This window comes from Triticum dicoccoides, chromosome 3A (genome assembly GCF_002162155.2).
Source record: "Triticum dicoccoides isolate Atlit2015 ecotype Zavitan chromosome 3A, WEW_v2.0, whole genome shotgun sequence".
NCBI lineage: Eukaryota > Viridiplantae > Streptophyta > Magnoliopsida > Poales > Poaceae > Triticum > Triticum dicoccoides.
In genome coordinates, this window is record NC_041384.1 from 17,602,008 (window position 1) to 17,611,084 (window position 9,077).

Consider the following 9,077-nt stretch of genomic DNA (forward strand, 5'->3'; position numbering starts at 1 on the left):
CCTGATGACAGGCGCAGATAGTGGGTTTCCTGCTATTGCCCCGAACTCGCTTTTCTTCTTTCCCTAGCCCCTCTAGTTTCAGTTTCCTGAGACAATGTATTTTCGTTATGAAAGTAATGGAAAGGGGAAAAGCCCGGTTCGAAAAAAATGTAAAATTTTATTAGTGCCCCCTTTAGATGCTTGCATTGTTGTTTCTTCTCTCTTTAGTTTAGCAAGAGAACATGAAGCATTTCTAGCTTCTGCCTGCCACACCAGTATCACTTCCATGACCGTTGTTGTATTTTTGTGGAACAGGGACACGGGGCGGTGAGATTGTGTTGATCAATCGGTTTGGAGCCTGGTTCTGCTTGTAGTAGCAAACTAGCAATATCAAGTAAGCTAGTGGTAGTTACTTTGAGTTTTGGTGGCCATGGATGGTAGTAGCTCCAACAAGAGACGGGTAGAAGCTCAGCTAGAGGGAGATAGCAATGCTAAGAGGCACAATGTCACCATGAGGTTGGAGACCCTCGACTGCTCTGTCTGCTCTGAGCCCCTCAGACCTCCGATATTCCAGGTAAATGCACTACGTGTATGCATACCTAAAACTTCTTATAAAAGTTTACAGAGGGAGTATTTTCTTGTCCTCGACTCCAGCATCTGATAAAGCTCGGGATAAAATTGGAGTTTTGATGAATGCGTATAGTTGGGTGTAATGCTGGTTGTCAGGAAAGAGTTTCTTATGAACATAATTACCTATGCTTGACAAAAATAATGAAATGTTCACGTTAGACCCTGTTTTTTTATTTCTATGCATATGTTTATTTTTCCTCGGACTCCAACCTTTGATAAAGCTGGGGGTAAAATCAGAGCTTTAATGAATCTATCGTTGGGTGTAGTGCTAGTTGTCAAGAAAGAGTTTCCTATGATCATAATTAGCTATGGTAGACAAAATAATTAAATCTGCAGTACTAACGTATCATGCCATTGTGTAGTATTTGTTTTTCTGTTAAAACTTATGCTCACATGACATCCCTCTTTTTTTTTTCCTGTTTCCACAGTGTTCTTTGGGACATTTCATATGCTTGTCTTGCCGTAGTGAGATCCTGGACAAGAAGTGCCATTTGTGCTCTGCTGTAACTTCCTTTGAGCGCTGCTTTGGGATGGAACATGTCGTCAAGTCAGTCACTGTTGCTTGCTCCAATGCCAAGTATGGATGCGCCGAGCAGATCAGCTACTATCAGAAGGAAGAACACGAAAAGATGTGCCCAAACGCCCCATGCTTCTTCCCAGAGTCTGGCTGCGGCTTCGCTGGGTCTACAATGGCGCTCCTGGGCCATATGACCGGCAAGCACAAGTGCCCGTTATCAACCTGCGATGATCCTAGCATGGTGAATGTTTATCTGTACTTGGAACCGGGCTTACGTGTTCTACACTGCCACGAAGATGATCAGTTTTTTTCTGTTCAACATGGCATCTGAGCCATTTGGGCATGCCATCTCTGTCGTGTGTGTGCAACCTTGGGTGACAGAACCCAAGTTCACATGTGATTTGTATTACAACAGCTCGACAACCGACGATTCTCAGCATTCTTGTTGCAAGGTAAGAAGCTCATCACTGTCTGATGGGCTACCAACGGGCTATGACCTGATTGTGCCCAAGGGCAAGGTATCTGATGAAGGAAACGGCATCATGCTCAGAGCCACCATCCGCAGAAAGCGCAATGTCTTTTATGATTCTGATTCTGATGAAGAACACAGAGCTTTAGGTCGCAGCAAAGGAAATGGCCTGAATCCTCATCATTCTGATCCTAACCATGAGCGACCTGTACCCTTGGCTGCCAGATTGATTCCTGATTATTCTGAGTCTGAAGATGAACGACCCTTAGCTGCCAGATTCTCCAAAATCTGCGGCTATGAACGTTGAAGGTTGTGGACACGTCGTTTTTCCAGTTGGTTTCAGCGTTTTGGTTCCTGGATATATATGTCTCTCAAGATCTCATAGGAAAACACTGTTGTTTCGGTTAAAGACCCTTTTGTTTCGGCGTTTGAATTCCTGCGCAGGGCCGTGTGGCTGTTGCTGATCCAATAGGAAAACGCTGTGTTAGTGCTGCTGGATGGTAGGTTGCTAGCGCATTTCTGAGCTACATTTTGGTGATGCGAAGCCTCATGTCGGAGATTGGAGATATCAACAGGATAGTCTTAAAAGTAAGGTCTATGAAAAGGCGTCGCTTACCTTTCCAACCATGTGGAGAATAGAACTTCTTTTGCCTGAATATGGTGGTGTCCAGTACTCCAGTCAGATGTTTTTTATGTTTTCTTTGAGATGGTGAATCAAATGCTTGATCATATCCAAGTGGGATGTCATGTGGAATTGTAGTAATTCATGTAGGAGTAGTTAACTGCTTGGTTGGTGGTTACTCTTTCCGCTGTTGAACTTTGGGTATCTGTTTTTGAGATAACTTTGAGAGTGGAAGATTATTTCATACAGTCCGCCCTTGTTCTTCCGTGAGTCAGTTTCATGTAGATCTAGAGTCGAGCCTTTTATGCATGGTTTACAAAATAGTTACTCTGGTGTCGTGATTTTCTTCAAGTGCTCCATGGTGGTCCAAAGAGCGGTCTCCTTGATGGGCCACCAATCATTGGGGAGTCGCATTTGAGCTTGCGGATTCATGCATCATCATCCTCCATGGCCCCCTCACCTTCTAGTTTTTTCCTCGCGGGCGGAGCGCAAAGATGAAAGGTGGAATATCGACTTTAGCCTTGTTTCCATCGAGCCAAGGCGAGTCCAAAAAATTGCCAATGGAGGTCGTCATTGAAACATAGAACAAGGCCACTCCTCACCACAAGGGCTCCCCATACCAACCCACATCTTTGTTGGATCTTTTCATTCCTACCACGGCCATGTTAGATGGAATTTTTGGATTTCTTTGGCTCGAAATTTTCAAATGAATGTTGAATTCAAATTTCTTTTGCTTCAAAACATAATATTTTAAGCCTTTCCTTACACAACGTTGTTCCTGTTCAAATGGTCAGCCCGTATTTCCTTTCATCGGAAGCTTGTGGGTTCTAACCACCCCTCCTGCTTGGTGCTAGAATTTTTGTTCTAAACTCAAAAACACTTGAAAAGACCAGTTGACAAAAATGGCGATTCGATCATGCGACTCCGTGGAGCTACAGCAACCGCCTTACGACAATGCTAAAGGTTGTCTTTTTGTTTGCCAAGGCATATGATCGCTATTTGACATCAGTTAAATGTTTAAATTTAAAAAAATTGAAGGTATTCGAATTTTTTGCTGGGTAATGGAAAGGCCTGTTTTCTACCGGTTTCTGAAAATCTCAGTCGAGATTAAAAACCCGAATGCATAGCGGTTTCAAACAAAAGAGCAGTGCTAGACAAACGACAGCTATATGTGCATGATGGCAAATGCATCCAGAGGCAGAACGTGACACCAAACATAGGAGTGGCCGACGTTTAAAATGCCAAGCAAAGATAATCAAGTACAAATAAATAACACAGTTTTTCAGACTTTGTGAGCTCAGAATATTAGGTAAGTATTATATACGAATATAGAGTACAGATATAAGAAAATATCGGGAAGGAATGGAAGAACTAGGTAGGATTTCTTTTCCGAGTCAAAAGAATTTGAAACCTAGCTGGTATCTTTTTAGAGTCAAGAGACTTAGAAAGCTAGGTGGGATTTTTTTTCCTGATGATTGGGGAAATTTGAAGGTTGGTATTGGGTGCAAACCCACGTTGGATCCATGGCAGACCGCCGTCCCGACGTGCGTGCGCCGCACGGGCGGACGCTGCCCATCGTCGTGTCTGGGCAGCCGATCATGGCCATAAGAAGAGTCAACCACGACCATTGACGCTCTACGATGCTGGCGTGTAATACCCGTGTGTTACTTAAGAATAATTAAAATGCATTAGAATTAATTTTTTCTTAATATCAGTCTTCTAAGAGCTCTGACATGCTAGTATTTGTTAACAGTTTTGGATTGACTAATATCTTACAATCCGTGCATGCTAATCACTAGTAGACTTTTCCACACATAGGCTAGCTTAGAAGATGAGGGAGTACTACATTTGCTTTAGTCCCGTACATTTACATGCATGCATCAATGCATGGCATGCACCGAATCCATTGTGCCTACTCGATGCACTGCATGCATGTAGCATTCATCTAGTCACCCAGTTGCCTTAATGCATGTATGAGTAGCCTGCCAACTAGCTCAATAAGGTTAGCTGCATTTTCTTCTCTTGATAGGCCAGCTAGCTCTTGTACTGCACTGTACTACCGTCTAGGGCAGTAGATATTTTTGAATGCGGTGATGAGAAGGCTTGTTGCATGTCTACGTGCCTCCTCGCTGGACTCTGACATGTACGTGTCATTTGCTCTAGTTAGAAATTCATGCATGCATAGCACGGTGGATGAACTGAAGTAGCTAGTAGATGAACCCAAGGGACACCAGGCAATAAATACGTTCACAAGGAGCTGGTTATTTTTGGCCAGTATATAAAGCGACCAGGTATTGTAGTGTAGGACCCTAGAAGATCGCCTACCAGAGACAGAAGCAGTGTCGTTCGTGCTGGTAGCAGCCGTGCGATAGGCCGGAGCTGTCGATCAGGCAAGTAGTGGTTCCTTTGTTCATACTAGCCTAACCCGCGCGGCGGCACGCCGCGCTTGGTGATTACTTACGAATATATGTAGTCTATTGATTTAAGAATAAATCAATGCATACTCATTTACTTTTTAATTCAAGAAAGTCAGACGGATATATAGAGCTATTGAAGACACTGAAGATGTGAATTTATTAAAATCTTGCAAATGTGTGGATACAAACAGACTATTTAGAAGTGGCACACTTCTAAGATAAACTAATTATTCAAACTATATGCAGTCCACTCTATGTGGTAAACTGTATATAGAGACACAACCACGCTGTAGAAGTAAGCCACACAACCACGCTGTAGAAGTAAGCCACACAACCACGCCATATAAGTAAGCTAGAAGCAGTCTGTGATGGATTAGATCATCCTGGTGTATCCTCCTGTAGGATTGGCGCCGGTGATGAAGTGGTACAGAGCTTTTGCAAATTCTTACAGACGTCCAATAGAAAGATGCGCGCCTGTGTACGTGATGATAGGATCATCGCTGTCTGGGCGCTGAAGGTACATACGGAGTGGCAATATATCAAAAAAATTATTGCATATTGCTGCTAGAATCATTGTTTGTCTTGTAAACTTGTTTTGCTGTGTAGCTACTTGCTGACGGGCCATATTGAATCGCCATTGCTTTGCTTGTGCATTTTCTCTGGCTGTGAACAGTCTTTCCTTTGTAACTTCAAGAGCATAGTAATTATGGTCATTGATGGAAATATTATAATCTGCACAGATACATTATAAGGCATGCCCGGCCCAAACCATCCCTCTCTTTCCTGCTTCCTCTACCACCAGAGCGGAAGCCACTAGCGCAGAAAAAATAGATGGATTGAGCGACGTGACATTAACCTGGATTTAGCCTCTCAACCGCCACCGCCACCTCTAACCCTCCGATCGTAGCCTCCGCTGCCCTGCCCAAACCGCGAGAAGTCGTCACCAACGAGGACGGCCATGGGCATGTTCGCGGTGGCGTAGGGGTTTGAGGCAGAGTCAGCGACCAACGGCTAAGGATAGCAGCATTGGCCAGATTGTTGCACTGAACCCCACCATATCAGGCCCTCCGCATGCACCTTCTGCAAGTCGTCGGTGATGGCTCCCACCGGTAGTCGGTGATATCTCATGCGTGCGCCGCCAACTCGACCGCATAGGGGAGATTGTACCGGCGCTGAGAGATGAATTGCATCCTGGCAGTTGGGGCTCCGGCGAGGTATGGACGGCCCCGGCGGCAGGCACCACTTCGGCAAGAACCACCATGACCTACCCACCAAGAAAGAAGAACACCGCTTCGTGAGGCGAAGCGAATCGGAGATGGCAAACCCTACCAGAAGTATCGTGCAAAGTGGCGATCAGAAGCATCGATCTGCAAAGCGGCGCCCAGAAGCGTCGTGAAGACCAACACCGTCTAACCGCCATGCAAGTCAGCATTAAAAATATATATATGAAACCCTTTAAAACAACACCATGTGACATATATATGATAAGCAATCCAAACTACTTAAAAAAAAACCCCTCTAAAATAAGGACACACAAAAGGCGCGCTGGATCGTAAGCAAAAAAAATGGCATGCAAAGGAGATCCTCGCATGCAAATCCTCATCAGCGCCCGCTTACGAAAGTATTGCATGACAGGAGTAGGCATCACTCAAAAAACAGCCACATATACAAATTAGAACCATATCCAACACAAACAAAAAAAGAAAAGAAAAAAGGCAGTGGCAGATGCATGTTTCAGAACCTAAACTCACCAAGAGGAGTAGGCCGACCGAAAGCACCGGCCACACGCAAAGGCACACCCTTGAAACGATTAACAACAGACGGAGCACCCACCAAGCGATGATCAAGGTGAACATCAGCAGGAAGAGAAAAAGGATAAACCCATGAGTCGTCTGGGCCACCGAGGAAGCTGCAACAAAACATTGGACGAACTGCATTAAAAACAGGCCGAAATCCATGTAGCTAAGCAAATGAACCAAAAAAAAACATGTCGCATGGACCACACACAAAGACCCACACAAGCAGCTTATAGAAAGGAAAAAATCATCACCAACCGTCCCAACGTCAACAAAAAAAATTATGCCCATCTTACAACAGCCAGCACAACCAACATAATACACAGAGAAGAAGCAGAAACTCACCAGATCCCACGCCGGCGAGCGGAGCAGCAGGCATCAGACCATCAAATGCACAAGAACAATCAGCAGTAAGAGTGTAGCCTTCACAAAAAGGAAGAGAAGAAATAAGCGAGTGTAGTAAGCAAGGCAGAAAAAGAAACGTACGCAAGCAGACAGAGACAGTCGCATGCATAACAAGAAGCCAACGCACTTGCCTTAAGTAGAGTCAACAGACTCAACAGGCCAAAATCTCTTGACGGCGGCGATCAAGACCGCCGATGGGGACCCAAACGTTGACCATGTACAAAAAAAAGCAACCAAATGAAGCGACCACACTCCGAGTAAACCAATACGTAAACATACTAAATAAGCTTGCAAATACTCGAGTAGGCTGAATGAACTTACCAATTCGTCCAAAACGCAACGGCCGGCGAACCGCACGGCGGCAACGACACCTTAAATGAACAACAGGCAATTCATCACGGACAACAACCTCTTCCATTACTGTGGGATGATCCGCGGGAGGGAAACGACCGCAGCCATTACGCACACGGGCGATAACAGCCGCCCGGATCCCTGGAGGACGCCCCGCCGGCCCCGACCAGACCGAACAACAGGAGGAGTAACCATGGCTGCCTCTATAAATCCTGCCACTAAATGCAGGAAGGAACGCGCACCTGGCTGAAACCAGAATGAGAGGAAGCTCAATGGGAAGGCCCATATTTATAGCAGGCGACGACGAATCGAAGACAGCCACTGCATGTGAGGAAGAAACGACCAGAAGAATAAAGAAAGGCGGCAGCCGACGGAGTACCAGGCCTAGAAAGCACGACCGAAGCGGCAGCCGACTGCACAAAGGCCCTGTTTGAATACTCTAACACAGTTAGAGTTAGAGTTATTTTCTAACCTACTCTAACCCAAATAAGCACCTCTCCACCGGGATAGTTGGGTTAGATGGAACTAATCCACTCTAACCCTCCCTGTTTGAATACTTTTGGGTTATTTGAGCCCCAACTAACCCAAACTAGCTTTAACCCCACGATCCAAACAGGGCCAAAGACACATGCGCCGCGAAGAAAAATCCAATTTTGAAACAACAGACGGTGTAAAAGTTGGCCACGACAGCATGGGACTCGGTACATGCAATCAAGGACAAACGGAAAGAGACAAAACCGTTGGAAAAAGACGGAGGAACATGCACACAACACATGCAGCCCAATGGAAACTGCGCATCGTGCATGCACATGCAAGCCAATTGCATGCTAGAACCAGGGACCCACCCAGAATCGCTACATGAACACGGACGGCACACAGCCAAATCCCCTACTAAAACACATGTCGCACACCCATTGGTTTGATATCTACTGATAAGAAAAAGTCAAAAAAACAGGGTAAAAGAAACCTGGTCAGATTTAGTATATGTATAATTCCGTTGCTGTGCTTGGTCCTGCGACTTGCACTATGTTACACTGATCTAGAAATATACTGATGCTAGTATTTCTTTTGCTAGCCACTATACCGTGTATATGAGTTCTTCTGCAATTGCTCTTTGTTCATTGGCCACGGTGCTGTTGAAGAGAAATATGTTCCGGTAAGCAAGTAATCGTCATGATTATTTTGGCTTACGCGGAGACATGAGGATTATTACATAAGCTTCATAATATCACTAACCTTCTTATTTCCATATTCACATAATGTTTATATTGGTGTCACGACCGCAAACGTATTATACCGATCACAGTTCAGGTATGGGACTGTCTGAATTCTCCGCTGGGGCCGACACTTGTTCCGAACAGGGTATCGGTGATGGATCCTTGGGAACGACCCATACTAGTAAGTCAAGTTGTTGCACCTCAGGGGACCAAAGGACTCTGCTCTTATGGAACCCAACCCAGGTGGTTTTGGTCAAGACTGTCGATGTTAGAGTACCCCTCTTAAGAGTGTAAAAGTGTGAAATTTCACCCCTGTGACCCCGGGTTGGAAAGCTTGCTGGTCAGTTGTGATGCGAATATTTTCCTTATACACCGCCGTAAATATTTCCAGTATTTCCGTCGAACTCTGTTCGATATTATCTTTTAATTCAGCATTTTGTACTACTTTATTTTTCGCCGCTAAATCTTTCCATTGTTGCCATATCATTTCCTTGAAATTGAATTACACCGTTGTGATATCCATAACACTTTCTCCTTCCGTACTCTTGGATAAATGCTACTTGTTGGATATGAATCATCATACTCACCCTTGCTTAATTTCTATTTTCAGCCCAAAGTGGTATTGAGCATGGCTTTGAGCAGTAGGCGTAGCATGCGCCGGAAGGGAATAAATT

General features: G+C 44.9%; 1 pseudogene; it reads left to right on the forward strand.

Annotated features, from left to right (window-relative positions):
• The first annotated feature begins 409 nt into the window (after positions 1-409).
• On the forward strand, positions 410-5,264 carry LOC119271757 (annotated as a pseudogene).
• The last annotated feature ends 3,813 nt before the right edge of the window (positions 5,265-9,077 follow it).